The following is a 17,689-nucleotide window of genomic DNA, read 5'->3' on the forward strand; positions in this document are numbered from 1 at the left end:
TATTCCCCGGTGGACTAGAAGGAATCCAGGCTTTGGAGGGTGTGCATATCTTCTTGCACCAGGAATATGTCTGGTGGGGTGGGGTGGGGTGGCCTGAGGGGCTCCTAGTAGTGGGAGATATGATCATTAGTGACGTTGACAGCTGGGCTTGTGTTGGGTCTGTAGACTGCCTCATGAGTTGTCTGCCTGTTGCAAAGGTTGCAGATATCACACATCATCTAGATTGCCTGGTAGATAGTGCTGGGGTGGAGTTAATGGTCATGGTGCACATCAATGCCAATGACATGGGGGAATGTAGACATGAGATCTTGGAAGCTAAACTTAGGTTGCTAGGTAGTAGATTGAAAGCATTTCTCCAAAATGCTGCCTGTTCCACACATGAGGCCAACTAGACAAGCGAAACTCAGGGTATCAATGTGTAGATGAGATGTAGGGAAGAGAATTTTAGATTTGTTAGGCACTCAAGGATGCTTTGGGACAAGCTGGGCCTGTACAAAATAGATGGGCTGTGCATGTACCACAATGGAACCAGACTGCTGGCGCTTAACATCAAAATGTTGGCAGAGCAGTTTTCAAACTGATCCCTGGGAGAAAGCCATCCTTTCTGTTCCCCTTCTACTCCATCTCATTTCCACATTACTACAGATGTTCAAACCACATTGCATGAATAGTGTTTCCCAACATTCAGTAGGTACTTTTATCTACATTTGCTTTTGGAGTTCCTCTCCAAATGTAAGTTGTGTGAACTTGAAATATTGTTCTGATACTAGTCTCATATTCTTAACTCTCTTGGAAAGTAGGTAACATGTTGGTTTCCTGAATGTATGAATGTGAAAAGAGCTGCCTTGAAGTACTCATTACATGCAGTTCTAAGGAGCGCCCTTTTTCATTATGGTGTGTTTAGGACTGTGGCCTCAAATCACTTCTGCAGCAGGAAGTCTCTGTAAAGTCAGCTTTAGACAGGAATGTCTTATTTTTATTTCTGACATAGAGTTCAGTTGCACCTCTGCCAACATATTCGAACTATTACATCTTGGCAGAGAAGATACAAAAGCTTCTCTCAAATTAATTTTATTGTGGACACAGAACTTAATTAAAATGAAGGCAGGCATCTTTGAATTGTATGTTCAGTTTTTTATTTTATTTTATTGACATGCTTCTTTGGAAAATTAGGTTATATAATTGATAAATAGATGTTTGGCTCTTAGCTTTTGCATAATAGTGCACTTTAAAGTAACTATTTCATGTGAAGTGGCCCTCACATCTTATTAAAATAGATGAAGTTTATTTGCATGTAACCATGCATGGGATTGTACTCTTTCGAAATTTAATCTGGAGGTTGTTTTAAAGTCTTCTGCTTTGCCTGTTTTCCTGCCAAGTTACAAATGCAAATAACTAAGAAAGCTTTCACAGCATTTGCATTTGTCATCCTACAACAGTTTATGAAGACCTCAGCATCTCTCCTACCCATTATTTCTTCCTTGTTTTGAGAGACTTTGGGAAGCTTTGTTACATTACTTGGTTATACTTTCAGGAGAGGAATGCAGAGAGAGAGAGAGAGGGGGGGGAGGGGAGGGACAGACTCTGGAGGATTCATAAATTCTACCTGGCACAATTGTGTATGTCACAATTTTCATTCAGAGATTATGTTTTCATGGCTCTTTGGATAGGGGTGTGATTCCCAAGAGTATATCTGTGTCTTTCAGAAGTAATGAAAAGCAGCTTTAAGGCTGGATTGGACAGGAATTCTGTGTCGTGCTCCTGCAGAGAGCTTGCTGATGAAACAACACGTGTTTCTTTCCCCCAAATGCCATTAACAATAAATCTTAGTTGCCACAGTAGTTATCATCCACTTTGCCAGGAATGGAAGCAAACTCCCATTTTTCTCAGAAGGTAGCATCATATGCTTTGTACATATTAGTGTGTGTGTATTGTGTTGCTAATATGAAATTCATGTAGCTCGGAAGCCTCTCTTTAGAAAATAAGCATTTTTCATTGTTAATCCACATTTCAGGAAATTAGCAACATTTCTACTAATTAAAAAAATGCGAGCAGTTTTGGGACAGAAACAAGACAATAGCTGATGAAGGATTTCAACACTATTAATTGATGAACCAGATGGGGGTTGGGAGAATACTCTGAGACTTTGTATGTAGTTTATTAGTCTGGTTGCCAGGCTGCTGGTACTGAGTATAGCAAATACAAACCACCAATTTGTTCAGATGGCAAGTCCCAAAGGGGGGAAAAAACTTTGTTGGATGAGTCCTTAATTAAAATATTTGGGTTCATCATTGGACAACTTACTGAATATGTTGTTACACAGGGTAGAAAGTGTTGTCTATGTCCTTTTTGTGATATTGGTCACTGTAGGAAAAAGCAGTACAGTGAGGTTTAATTTCACTATGTGATGCAGTACTACTTTTAATTTTTAATTTTTTTAGTAGAAATCTGTTAACAGAACCTTTTATTCCTCTCTGAATGTCAGTCACTCATTTTAAAATGAACAACTAATGAACAACTGTTACGGTTTTAAGCCATGGGCGACCATAATTTAAAGTGTGATTTGGCACTGAGTGGATTTTATGATGTGTAAAAGTAAATGGGCTTTAATCGTGTTTTTTTAAATCATTTTTTAATTTTTGGTTGGGAGAATTCCACTGATATATAAGAAGTCTTATATTTAGTGCATAACCCCTGGCATATTGGTGCTAAATGAGTATTTGTGGAATACAAGATAAATTTTGAAATGCATAAAGTCACTGAAACAGGAAGTTCCCATGCTATAAATTCTGAGCATCTTAATCTTTTCAAATTCTCAAAGTAATCCCCTGGAAAGATGACTAAGCATATATTTTTGCACCTGTCTTGTTTATCAATACATACAAGTTCTTTACCTTCCATTATAATGGAGCAAATTATCATGCTGCTTTACCATCCCCAATATTGTCCTAAACAAACTGCAGCTTAGTTTACCATAGAAAACAAATTCTAGAGAAATAGCAGTGTTAGTCTATTGCAGCAAAAAACAGCATGTCAGTTAGACTCTGCTTTCTCTGCACATGACTACCATATACACAATGCTTGCAAAATCTAATTAACATCAGCTGGCTTATGCAATTTATTCATCAAGGATTTACGTTATAAGATGTAATTGATTTCCACTAGATTTTTGTCACTGGCTGATTGCTACCAATATGCTCAAGAAATGTTTATTTGGTGGTGGTTGACCGAATAAAGCAAAACATTTATCATCATGATTAAAAGGAACAGTCTCTGCCAATACACTCTTGGATGAAGTCCTCTACATAATTGTTCAGAACATTTTGTCTTGAGCTATCGTGCAATACCAAGTTTCCTCTTTGCGTTCTCCCACCTTGGAAATGGTCTCTTTTCTTGGTGGTGGTGGTGTGTTGGGATCAAATCAATAATTTTGCAGATCCAAATATTATTACATTATCGCAGCCACTGTTACTGCTCTTTCCTTTCCCTCTGACAACAACAAATTCTTATGCTTGAGTTAAGGCCTTCTAATTAAAATTGTGTTGCAACAGGGTGTAAGACCTCTAAAGAATACTGCTTTCAAAATCAGTACTGAAGCCCTGTAAACATAAAAATTGAGGGTACAACTATTTAATGTTTATATGTTTGTACAAATATATAATTAACATTCAGTTTACAGAACTCTCCAGTTTAAAACTATATATTTAAAAATAAGGTAAAAAGCCTGAACCCATAACTATTTTTTTAAATAAAAAACGCAAGTACATTTTAATAAAGCTACATACTTCAGTGTTGTTTTAAAACACCCCGTCTCACATTCATGCCTCATTCGATCTATACAGCACATGGTTTAAAAGAAGAGATTTTGTGTATTAATTGCTTAGGTAGATAACTTATAGAAGTTCTGAATCTTACAAAGATGCCCAGCATATATGAGTGAGATGTGCTGTGATTTGGACTGCGTGGCTCTCTGCCAAGTTGCTTTTGTCTCTCTGTAGCCCTTTAAGGATCCTCTCTCAGTGCCCTATGTGATGAGGTAATGTCATTGCAAGAGAGATTTAAGGGAATAATAATAAAAAAGAGCCAATCATGCATAACAGATGGAGAACAGAATAGAAGATACTAGTTAGTTGCCAGCTTGCTTTTGTGCTGCTCGGGTAGTGTGCGTGTTCAGTGTCATCCATTACAGTAATATAGTTCGAGAACAGCTTCAACCATGCGTAGAAATATTGTCACAATCGAATGCTGGAAAAAAGCTAAACATTCGTCATCGTTTATAGTACAATACCTTTTTAGATTTGTGTCCCCTAGTGTGTTATTTTTATTGATAAATGAATCAAAGCCAAATTACAGTGGCTTTTGTCATGATTAAATGTTTGTAGACTCGTAAAGGTTTGCCATGCAATGTGAATAACATACAATTTTTTGTGAATGAATAAGAAAGCTTTGGGAGTTAGTATTTTGCCTTTTTTCAACTTAGGTCTAACTTCATCAATTCATGTCCATTTAAAAACAAACTGTTCGTGTTCTCTCTCTCTCTCTCTCTCTCTTTCTTTCTCGCATTAAATTGGGAGTGTTGACCAAGACTGATAGCTGTCAGAGCAATGCAAATCATTCTGGGAAATGTTAATTTTGGAGAAATAATTAGAAATACTTTATAATGGGTACTCAAGAAGGCTGTCATGTAAGTTTAAAAAAAACATATTGGGGAAGTGTATATTCCAAGCTTTTTTTTTTCTTTTTTTTTTACTGAACAGATGTAATAATCATACAGATTACATGGATAAGGTTATGATAGAAAAATGGCTGATTAGGTGCATTAGATTTAGAGCATTAGTACCCAAAATAGAAATTATTTTACATTTTCATAAGAAAAATGCTCATGTAGTTTCTATAAGAATATTTTCTTATCAGAAGAAGTTTAATTGAGCAGCTTACAAGGTCAGTGTTAACCCTGTTAAATGTCCTTCGTGGCTCCTATTAATAAGGTGCACTTAAACCTGGTTACATTACATCATTGTGAACTGGATATCAGCAGAGGCTGATATTGCATCAATATCAGTAACAGGGTTGGTATTGCTGATACATTTTTAATGACATATTCTAATACTAGCATTGCTATTAAAGTGTTAGGAACATACCAAATTCAGTGGGTTGGATCCAGACTTGCACTCAGCAGAATTGTGCCAGGAGAAGAACAGCAATTGTCTCTCATTCTTTTTTTAGCCCCAGGAACGTCTCTGTTCTGGAGGTCAATGAGGAAGGTGGCACTGAAAACTAGAGGGAGAAAGGGGGATTGGGGAAAATTGATACACCACCCCCTTCCTCCAGTGAAGTGTCCATTGGATCCCAGATCCCTCTACAAATGGAAGGAACTCTTCCATTTACAGAGGGAAAACTCAGAATCCAACCCATTTTCAGCTTCTCATATGTCCACTGAAATGTTTTTATAAGCTTCCCACATAATATGGGTATAGAACACGCTTAGAATTTGGCAGTGAAGGTTTGTTGATAAACTTGGGGCCAGAGTATACATGACTACTGAAAATGACAACTCCCTTTTTGAGATGTGCCATCTTCACATAGTGTGTTTCCTTGCACGCACACACACATGCCTAAGCACTAGCCAGCCATATGGAGCACAAGCAGCATGACACTGTTTACATATATTAATTTAGTAATTTATATCCCATTTTAAAAAATTAAATAAACCCAAAGTGGCATGCAATTTTAAAACCAGTAAAGCAGAACATGCCAAATACAAAAATGTAAACTTTACAAAATACAAAAAAGATGACTGCAGCAGCCTAAAAATGCAATTCTTACAACAGTGTCTCTCTCTCTCACACACACACACACACACACAAGACGAACAAAATAATAGCACTACAGTTTGCTATCAGGCAGAATCTCAAATGTTAGGCCTAAACAACAACAAAAAGAACTCCACGAAGCCCAATCTTCACCAGGCACCTAAAAGCATTTGGCTGTCTAACCTCCATGGTAGAAAAACCATTGTTTTAAATCATGCGGAGAGCTTCCATGGATACTGGAGGCCCTCTTCTTCAGAAAGTCCTCCTTCACGAGTTCAGGGCAACAGAAACCTCAAGGAGGGGGATTCAGATAGGTCATTCCCTCTCCTCACGTCTTCAGTATACTCAGAATAAGAATGCCTGAATAGGGCTTATATTTATATGAAAACTGAGAATGAAGTTGTTAGCTCAGAAGAATGGCAGCTAATGCACTGTCATGGTATCACTAGTTGTACAATGAAGCTCATGGGTTGTGGCCCATGTATTCTTACAAGTTGTATAGAGCTTAGAACTATTTGGTATGGTCCCTCTCTGTGTGTATGGAGAGTTCTGCACTTTCCCTCCCATCCTTGGTGCAGGTGCGCCAGAGTACTGTGGGCCATGGAAAGTCTGATTGTGTATCAGATTCCCCGCTGAGGTTTCCCCACCGCTCAGCCATGTTACGTATGTAACATGACATAGGGAGGAAGGGGAAAAATGGATCTTGATAGCGGCTGGTACATACAGATCTGTTTCCCAGGCAGGAGGTAGCAGGGCTCTATGGCCATCTATGAACATCCTTCTGTGCACAGGGAAGTATCACACATAATGTACTAAATATTTGTACATAGAGTGAGTTATTTTTTTATAACTATCTGTTGGAAGTAGCTGTACAATTCCTTGACCTTTTCAAGACTTTTCAAACAGTTTCCCACCCCCCTTACCATTGTATCTGTCATGTTAACATTTTAAATAGAACTCACACATTATGTTTTTCAGATCCTTATTTCTCCTGACACTTTTCTTATGTACCCCCAATAGGGAAAAACCATAGTTTGGCAGAATGCTCCTTTCATTTAAATGGAGTTTCACAGCAAGAGGGAAAAGATCATATTTTTCTAGAGTTTTATCTGTGACAGTCAAGATTGAGGCAGTTTTCTGCTTGACATTAGAATCCCATTGATAATGACATCACACAAGCATTTAGGGAGTTGGTATTCTAGCAGTGCATGAATCGTAATGGATCTGTTTCTTAAGCCATCAATTTCCTAGAACTTTGATTTATCATAGCAAACCTATAAGTGATAACTCTGCATCAATGTAATTGAACTTGCCGGAGGTTCCATTGTAGAGATGAGATTCTAAAACAGATTTAACCAGTGTTCCTTTCCTTATTAATCCTTATAGGCCTTCTTAGTTTCCAAATTAATTACCTTAAATCCATTATAGAATTGGAGTACTGCAAATGTTGTATATGTTAGCTATCATGTTTAATTAGGGTAGTATAAAGGCAATGTTTTTGAATGTCACTTTAAAAAAAAAATCAAAGGCAGAAAATGCACGAGGTACCTATTTGTCTGCTCCTTTAATTTCGCTTCATCACTTACCCATTTTTCTCTGTTATTAATTGTATGTATTCACTAAGGCTGCAGCCTATGCCCTCTTACCTGTGCTTTTGCCCCACTGAACTCAATGGGACTTACTTCTTTGTAGAAATTTATAGGATTGTGTTATTACAATCCTAAAAATTGCTCCCCACTCTCTGCTCCCCACACAGCCATGAAGTTCACTGGGTGACTTTTGGCCAGTCCACTGTCTCTTAACCTAACATTCCTCACAGGGTTGTTGTTGTGAGGATATAATGGAGAAAAAGAGGACTATGCAAGTTACCTCGGGTTCATTGCAAGAAGAAAAAAGGCAGGATATAAATGCAATATTAATATAAATGAATTAATCCTGCAGTTATGAGTTTAGCATTTATTCAGTGTCCTCAATCTTCCTGGTACCCCTACATGTGAATTAGTTCTAGTGAAGCAGGGATAATAGAGCAGGAGGAAAAATGGTTTTCAAGGCACATGTAAAATGTCAGTTTTGACAACTTGAAACGTGCAAGGAAAGTGAGAACCAAACCTTAATTTGAGGCTCAAGAATATATAGAGAGCATAATTGTCAGGGGGACATGTTTTTTAAGTATGCATGCTAATTGCTCATTAAGATTTATTGGCAATGGCTTGACCCTAGACGAAGTTAGTTAAAATCTGTAGCGCTTAACTTCAACTAATTTAGTCTGGATCTAATCCAATGGATTTATTTATTTATTTATGTTGATGTTAATCTATTATTCTAAAGGAGTGGTATTCAAACTCATTTCCTTTAACCATTTGTCATGCTGGCTGGGACTGATGGGAGTTAGATTAACAAAAATCTGCAAGGCCGCAGGTTCTCCCCCACCCCAATACTAGAGTAAACAGTCAATACATTCAGAGAGCTGGCCAAGCCTCATGGGCCATCATTACTTCTCTGAATAAACTAGGAGTGTACCCTAAAACACACCCAACACATTCCTATGGCTGCATATTGCAACAGAGGATGAAATGTAAAGATGAACAAGCTATCTTTCCAGGAGGCTTATCCACTGTTGCTGATCCTAATATCCAGGAACCACGGCTGGCCCTCTCATGAGGTGGGGTGAATCCCCTGCCTGAGGTGGCAGTGTGTGGGGAGTGGCAAATGGCTCACTCCGCCCATTCACCAAGAGCACCCCACACTGCCAGGTACTCCAGAGAGCCTTGTTGGCTGCTCTCCCACTGTGGCATTTGCCACAGCAGGAGAGTGGGGCCGGTGGAACTTTCCAGAGCGGTTGCCCACCCATAGCACCGTTTATTTATTTATTGCATTTCTATACCGCCCAATAGCCGAAGTTCTCTGGGCGGTTTACAAATTTAAGACAATTCAAAACAAAACAATAGTATAAAACCATAATATAAAATACAATATAAAAGCACAACCAAGATAAAAACAGCAGCAATGCAAAAATACAAATTTAAAATACAAATTTAAAACAGAAAAGTTAAAATTAATTTATAGACTGTTAAAATATTGGGAGAATAAAAAGGTCTTCACCTGGCGTCTAAAAGAATATAATGTAGGTCCCAAGCAAACCTCCTTAGGGAGCTCATTCCACAGCCGGGGTGCCACAGCAGAAAAGGCCCTCCTCCAGGTAGCCACCTGCCTTTGTAGTGCTCTCTGCATAAGAGTGGCCAGAAGGACTGTCTGGAGCACCCACTCACCCTCTGGCTCACTGTAGCATCGTGTCAGCTAGAGAAAACAGCTGGCATGGCTTCAAAGAGATGGCCAGGCCCAAATGATATTAATAATTCAATAAGAATTGAATTTAAATGTTAAACAATGAATAGGTTAAAAACTGAAGAGTAAAAATATAGTTGGAATGGGAAACAATTCTCTAGCACTTGCAGCTTTTCTTGAACTTGAAAAAGCAAGGTGAAAGAACTGACTTCTAAATAAAATACAGCCCACACAATCTGATATTTTTCTGCAAAGAATTAACTAGCGAGGTGATCACAGGAATTGAGCTGAAAGTATCTCATTTCATTTGAGTTCTCCTCAAAAGAATGATGGAAGATATAATCCCTTCAAGACTTTTTGAATGTTAAATATATCTTATGAAGCATGAGAACAGTAATGAGATTTATAAAATTAAAGCATTATTTAGTCCATTGAACTTCTCTTGTAAATGCTTTCCTTCTTTATATATAATCTTTTGTGTCTGTATAGCTGGAGGGCTCAGCTATCAGATGATCCAGTTTGGACACATTCTTCAGTACTTTTTATTTAACACTGTTAATCCTTGTTCTGGCAAAATGGTAACAAACAAAATTAGGTACCAGCTCATATTCTTAAATGTATATATAGAATATCTCTGTAAGCAGGGATGAGGGGCTGGAATTCTATAACCTCAGAATAAGCTCCATTGAACTCAGTAGGCTTTGCCTGTATATTAAAGAGGGTTGCACTGTAAGAAATGGCTTATTCTGCCTTGTTAAATGTGTTTTATTCCTGTAAGAGGATGCAGCATTAGCCATGGCCATGTGAGTTTAACCTACTGTACATTCGTGATGGAGAATTGAGGAATCCTGACATTCTTACATGTTGTTTTCCATGTCTCCAATGGAGCTGAATATGAACAGAGTCAGTCTTACAACAGTGGAAGGAAACATGATAGATAGTTGGTAGTAGATCAGGACTCTGAAGATGCTTTCTGCAATAGCAGCCTGAATTCCTCTGAATTAAGTGAGGCTTTGCAAGAGCTTGTTCTTTATTTATTTAAAGCAGGCTATTGAACTGGTGTTAGTCACATTTCAAGTTTGCTGTTTTTCACTCTGTCATAGCAAGTGTCAGGAGCAAGAACGTGTTGATGTGTTTGCTACTTAGAAAAGCCATGGTGTGATCCAAGTAATTAAATAGAGGCAAAAGTGTTAAATTAAAATAGGAGTGCTTCCGAAAGTTTAGCAGAAGTCATTATCATGTTGCAGCTATTTCTGAAAAGCGGATGCAATGCTTTGCTTATTTTTACAATGGCAGTTTGAACTGTAGAAGTACTGGAACTTTACCGTATCTTCAAAAAGATGCTTGAAAAGTTCATAGTTGCTAATTTGGCATTTCGGCACTGGACTTGTAAGGCATGCATATTGCCATTCACATTGTCAAAATATTAAGGTTTTTTTCATGAAATCAGGATTACAACTTCGCGAAGATTGTTCACACAATATTCTCTCCCAATACCATAGACTTAAGCGATAATTGGTTCTTATTTATCAGTGATAGAATTAATATCTGCAACATATTTAGGTCCTGCATAATGGGAGGCCCTAAGCCATGGTTTACTTAGCTTGTTCCTAAATCCAGTGCAGCCTCAGTGGGCTGAATTGTGCTCCATGTTGCCTAAGGGAGCTGATTTTCCATGACCACGTCAGAGTTTTTTTTTTTTTATCATGAATCTCTTGCATATAGCATGGTCCATACCCAATTAAATATCCAAGTACTTCCTTTTACATTTTGCAATGGGTCATGCCTTCAGAGAAAGATAAGGTGGACTTGCTATCATTATTATTATTATTATTAATTGCATTTTTATACCGCCCGACAGCTGAAGCTCCCTGGGCGGTTCACAAAAACTAAAACCATTCAAAGTATAAAACAAACAGTATAAAAACATGATATAAAATACACATTAAAATTGATAAAAAACATACCATACATTATTAAAACATCTTTAAAACATTAAAACATTTTTAAAACATTCTAAAATTTCACTGGATAGGCCTGCCGGAATAGATCAGTCTTTATTGCTTTTTTAAATTCTAAAAGACCGTCAAGTTGACGAATTTCCTCCAGCAGGCAATTCCACAGTCTGGGAGCAGCAGAAGAGAAGGTCCTCTGGGTAACAGTTGTTAATCTAGTTTGTACTAGCTGAAGTAGATTCTTCCCAGAGGACCTGAGTATGTGGGGCTGATTATATTGGAGAAGGTGATCCCACAGGTAGCCTGGACCCAAACCATGTAGAGCTATCATGACCAACCACAAACATTTGTTGCCCTTGTTTCTTTATTTAAATACCCAAACTCTGTAATTTGAAAGCTCAAAACTGCATTAGGTATTAATTAATACCCAATTAAAAATATTTTGACTTTTAAAAATTTTTAGCAAACAATTTAACAATAGAATTAAAAGTATTCTTCGATCTTCCAGAAAAAAAAGAAAATTAAATTCAAATTATCAATAAAAAATAATATTAAGCATTTGCGTATTCCTTTTAAACGTAGGATATCATATAATTTTCTTTGAAATTAAATTAAGTGTTTAAATGAGAGGTATAGCATGATTTTCGATACCCCGGCTTTAAAAAATAAAACTAAATTTATTCCTTTAATACTTATATCTATGAGGCTATTAAGAAAGTGGATGGAAAATTATATCCAAAAGAAAATGAACTGCAAGATTGCCTCCTCTCAGGGGCAAATCAGTGTTAATCTTCCAAAGCTATAGTACTTTGGCAAACATCCATATTGACTGCTTTTTTGCTGATCACAAGGAGTGAAAATGACTAGGAAGTATCAAAGGCAAAGGTGTTAGTGTTTCATATTTGTATGCACCAAGAATATTACCAGAGAACATAAGGAAATGAGTTTTCTGATGATGGTGCTAAAGGAAAAAGGCTTTAACCCTGCTTTATGTCTCAAGGATTTTGTGAATTTTCCAAAAATAGAAAATTCACAAAACTATCACTCAGGCTTCCTTTTCCTGTTGAATCAGAAAGAGTTCCATGATATGAAAGTATCAGAAATTCACACAGACATATATGTGGGTGAATTAATAGCCTATTCAGGTGTCATGCCTGAGTAGGGTACAGCAACAAGTAGAGGAGGCATAGGGCTTCATCTGCTGTCCCAGGCCCAAACCTCTCCATATTGATCAAGGTTCTTGATTGCACAAAGTGATTTTATTCACATTCAAGCAAATGCAAAGAGAAGCCCCCTGAGACCTCTAAGTGCAAATGCTACCATCAACCAGGACTTTGGGGCTGAGGTGGCGTGTTTGGTCTTGTCCCTCTTACATGCATTCTTGTACTCTATACAGGCATAATGCCAGAATAGGGGTAATGTAGGCCCATCATTTCCAAAATGATGCAGACTTATGACAAAGGAAAAAACTTCCCATGTAAACCTCCCCCGTCTTGATCGTTTTTAATGAATCAGATCCCAGAATGCCAATGAGCCATCTCTTACTGACAGTGGTGCTATGGAGTCCCAATCCTAAGTCTTTTGGGTTCTTGGTGTTTGAAAGTAGTCTTTCTCACGGAGACATGGTAGTATGTTATGTGGCCTGTTTACTTTTCTTTCCTCTTTGGAGGATATTTGAGGTATGATATATATTTTTAGAGCTAAAACCATTTGATTCTTCCCTTCTGGTCTCTGTGATTCACATATGGCTTCTGCAATTGCACAGACCATCTTTTGGTATGACCTTGAGCTGTGATTTTGTCAGGAGAGCTGCCCTCCCATCATACTGGCTCCCACAATTCCCTGCTCAATTCTTCTTCAACCGTCTCAGTGGTAGCATCTCGAAGAGCTGCTTACCTCATCTGGGAATTTCAATATCTGTTTCATATTGTTCAGAGTAGCTACACAATAGCCTGTGACTTAGCAGCTAATTCACAAGTATCCCTCAGAACAAGGCTGGCTTGCTCCACTTTGGACAGTGTGTTGCCTTATATATGAGCAATTCATGTGCATGTAGGGTAGCCACGGAGACCGTTCTCTGTTTGAAAGCATCCTCTGTTTGAAGGGCAGTCCATTCCAAGTCTGGTTTAAAAATAAACCATAAGAAAGGAGAACCTTGAAGTTGCCAATCAGCTGTTAAAAACTGGATAACAGACTGGACACTCACACAATTCAACTACCCCACTGTGGTGAAATGTATTTCTATTTAAAATACAGTAATTGTTTCTAAATTCATATATATATATACACACACACACAAACGTAAATTAGCATATGCAGTTTTTATACAAATCTGCAGTGGCAAGTATTGTTCAGAAATCTTAACTATTTTTAATACTATTTTAAACAAAACAAAACAATGAAACAACTACAAGAATGCAAGTGTGGCTACATATTTTAAAGGCCTCAGTTCAAATATTACAACATGCTAAAAGGGGGGAGGACTAAATCACGCATAAATATCAGTAAAGACAGACCAGATATCCAAATACAAGTCCATTCATGAACGACGCCTATATATCACTCAAATGTTGCTAGTGTTGTTAGGTCTTGAATCAATTGCATTATAGATGGTAAGCTTTTGTCTTTCCAGTGCTGTCAGTACTTTAGCAGTCAAGAGGGCACAAAAACCCATTTACGCTGTCCATGTGTTACATTCCAAGAAGCAGGTACATAATTTAAGAGAACATGTACATCAGAAAATATTAAAGAGCTCCAATACAAAGTTTATCCATCTGATGACTTCCTCCCAAAAGGAGACAACTATCAGACATTTCCAAAACATATGAATAAAAGAAGCATTAGCTGTATGACACCTCCAACAATTAGCTGAGTTAGACAAACCTGTGTTAAGAGATGTTGTGGCATTGAGTAAACCCGAAACAAAAGTTTTTGCTGAATTAGATTTAACTGGAGGACCATAGACATATCAGATACTGACCGCCCAGAGAGCTCCAGCTATTGGGTGGTATAGAAATGTAATAAATAAATAAATTGGAAACACTTCTTCATGGTCTCTGTGCATCACACATATGGGTTCTGTGCTTGCATGGAGCCACAATTCGAGAAACTTCTAAAGCTAAGGATCACTGTTTTGGCGGGAACCCTCCCCCACTGTCTCACTGTGCATGTCCCAGTGGGTTCCTGCCTACCACCTCAGTTCTCTTTCGACCACCTTGCTCAACACGTCGCTGAAAGCAGAGTTTTTTTCTTGAGAACGCTGTTCTTCTGCCTTTTCTCCTCCTCCTCCTATTCATCTTTATCTATAAATATACCCCCCCCAAAAAAGTTTTCCTTTTCCCTTTTTTCTTCCTCTGGCAACTCTTGCCTCTCTCGCTGCTGGGTGCAAGACATTAAAAGTGCTATTTAGAAAATGTGTTCGCTGTGGCAGTAAGTTGCCCCCTGCGGACGGACATTCCCTCTGCTTAATTTGCCTCGGGGAACCTCATGTAGTTGAGTCTTGTGCTCACTGCATGAGCTTTTCAAAGCAGACCAGGCGCAACTGCTCAGATCACCTTAAAGCAATTCTTTGGAAAAAGGCCTTGAAGGCCGTTGATCCTAAAAAGCCACTGAGCGCCATGGAGACTTCTTAGTTCACCAAAAAATCCCAATCCTAACCATGGGTTGATCAGATCCTCCAACTCTTACTTGAAGTGTCAAGATGTCGAAACCCTCTTCAGATGCTCTAAAGCACAAGAAAAGGAAGAAAGACTCCTCCAAACAGGGTCCAGAAGCCAAAAAAGTGGGAGAGGAATGGGCATAATGTATTCTGCTGCCCCTTCCATTGTTGAACTCTCCAATTCTGTCAACACAACCTCCCTTGAGACCGAGGCAGTCGACACTGACACCTTCTACAATGAGACTAGACCTACCAAGGCCACTCTTGGTATTGATTCCATGCCTGTCCTCCCCCTCGACATCGAGGCAGGATTGAGTGAATATGGCATCAATGTCAGAGGGAGAGATAAGAGATACTTCACCCAGTCGTCTGTACATGCTATAATGCTACCATTTTGACAATCGCCTCAGCTTATGGACAGGGCTCTCCGGCTGTCCCTGGAATCAATACGTTTCTGAGGTTCTTATGGCTTGACATCCAGGTCCCCTCTCAGGGACAGAGACTCAGCATGGTCTCTCCCTCCTCACCAACAACTGGCAAGTCCAAAAGAATCTGGATTTCTTCCACGAAGGATCTCGCTATCATGATGAGTCTTTCAGCCGTGGTGCGGTATCGGTCATCTCTCACTACCCACCCTTGGCAACACTCTCACACCCACCAGAGGAACTGAGCTTTCCATCCCTGCCACCAGTCCCACCTAGGGGCACCATCGCAACTGAGAATTGCCCCAACTCCCTTCAATATCGAATGACCTTTGCTCAACCAACTTCATTACAGACCGACCTAGGGGATGCGTTCCAAATCCATTGGTCAGGCACATTGTTACATGTTCCCTCTGATCCCATTGATTCCCTGAGTATTGCAGGAGATCGGGACCAACCAATCCAACTGCATCCTCCTCACACCATGGAGGCCAAGGCAACCACAGTTTACTCCCAATGACTAAACCATAGGAGACCCATTTTAATCTTTCAAAAGGGGTGGAGGGAACTATTCATAAGATGGGAAATCACCAGTGTTGGGTGGCTGGGTGAAAGGGGCATTGGATTGAGACTTCCAAAAGGCCAGATTTGGCCACCGCGCCTGAGGTTGTACACCCCTACTTTAAATGTAGGCTCTGAACTTTCCAATCCTGTCAGAACAGTGACATTTCAGGGTTAATAGCCTCTTCTCCTCTAGTGCTTCCATTGAATGGCCCTGTTCAGAAGACACCTTAAACCACAGCTTTAACCATGGTGGATAAAGCAAAAAGCCTTATTCACCACAGTTAAAACCATGGTTTAAGGTGTCTTCTGAACAGGGCCAATACTTGCTCTGGAGTCCTTCCTGCATTCTCTCCAAAAGCAGGAAGGACTCCATATCATCCAGGCATGGTGGAAAGGTAATGGCCTGCCACAGAAATGTTATGTGTCTGTTAATACCAGATTCCTTCTAGCTAGCTAGCTTCTTAATTACCTCCTTTATTTATTCAGTTTATGTTTCAATTCAATCTGAGAGACAGGTAATCATTATGAGAAGAATCAACAAAGCTTAAAGGACCCATCTGATTCAAAGGACAGTCTGGAAATCTCTAAACAATCATTCTCATTCTCTTGAGTAATGAGTTTTCTGCATTGTTTGTTTCTTAATAAATCAAAAATGGAATAGGGATACTTTCCCCTCTCCGCCCCTCCCCCCGGCAATATTCCTTTACTTCTCTTCTTAAGCCATCTGGGAGACTCTAAAGCTAGGCAAAAACTGAAACAGGGAGTTAACTTTGTGATTCTTCAGAGGTATTGACTTTAAGTTAGTGCTTATGCCATTTGAACTGGCCAGCTCATTATAAATCACTCTTCATTTTGACTGAAGCAATTTTTCTGTCAAAAACATCGAAGTGTGTCATTATTGAGTGAATCTGATAGAGAAATTGGCTGATCACAAAGGTTATCGAAAAGGCTTCTATCCAAAGTTTCGGATAGCCAACAGTAGGCGGAATTGTTAATTACTTTTCTTTTTGTGTGTTTGCAGTACTTTCATCAGATATGCTAAATAGTCTGCTCAGTGTGGTAGTGCTGTGTGTGTGTTTTTCTTTTAAAAATCTAATTATTCTGTGATTCCCCCCACCCCTTTACTATAAACCAGCTAACCACAGACACTATCCCGAAATGAAAATCTAAAACCAATATTTTGGAGCATTGGTACTTTAAAAAATCAATAGTAGGCTCGAATTTCACACATTGGGCCCATTCCAGTTAGCATGTTTATTTTATTTATTTATTTATTTATTTATTACATTTCTATACCTCCCAATAGCCGGAGCTCTCTGGGCGGTTCACAAAAATTAAAACCATTCAAAGTATAAAACAACAGTATAAAACCATAATATAAAATACAATATAAAAGCTCAACCAGATAATTTATGTGTATCTTGCACAGGTTTCCCCCCCCCCCGTAATCTTTTATCAGCTTGCTTCATTTAATGTTGTTTCTAAAACTAAGAAGCAGACTAGAAGCAGCTTCTTAATGAAGCGCAGAAGAACTGCAGTTCAAAAAAAGAAAATGGTGGCCTGTAGATGTGGATGCTCCCTAGTTCATCATGGAACTGAGCCATTGTTCTGTTCTTTGTATGTTCCTTTCTTGAAGGAAAGGTTCAGGATAATTGAAACATGAATTCACTCAAGTGGTCTGCATGTCTGTTAAGACATCGGTTTTCACATGAAGAGTTGCTTGGTTAAAAGTGCTTCAACTGTGCAAAATGTGCCTCACACTTTACTAGTTTAGAAAGAGCTTGTGGTTACGTTTCTCGTCTGTAGCAGTCAATTTTAATGTGGGACAAAGTACTCAGAGAGGGGCACTTTCAAACGAACAATTCCCCATTTGAAAACTTAAATAGCACAATCTTGTGGGAGGATCCAACTTGTAAGGCAGCACTCTTAAGTGCAAATGCTGCTATACGTTTGGAACAGTAAAACTGGCAGGATGCTATTGTGCTTGACATC

At 38.8% G+C, this 17,689-nt stretch overlaps 1 protein-coding gene across 1 annotated transcript in view; it reads left to right on the top strand.

Moving 5' to 3' along the window:
* The window catches only part of DOCK1 (dedicator of cytokinesis 1), a 427,979-nt gene that overhangs the window by 248,471 nt on the left and 161,819 nt on the right, over positions 1-17,689 (top strand). The gene's annotated exons all lie outside the window — the stretch shown is intronic.

This window comes from Elgaria multicarinata, chromosome 8 (assembly GCF_023053635.1).
Source record: "Elgaria multicarinata webbii isolate HBS135686 ecotype San Diego chromosome 8, rElgMul1.1.pri, whole genome shotgun sequence".
NCBI lineage: Eukaryota > Metazoa > Chordata > Lepidosauria > Squamata > Anguidae > Elgaria > Elgaria multicarinata.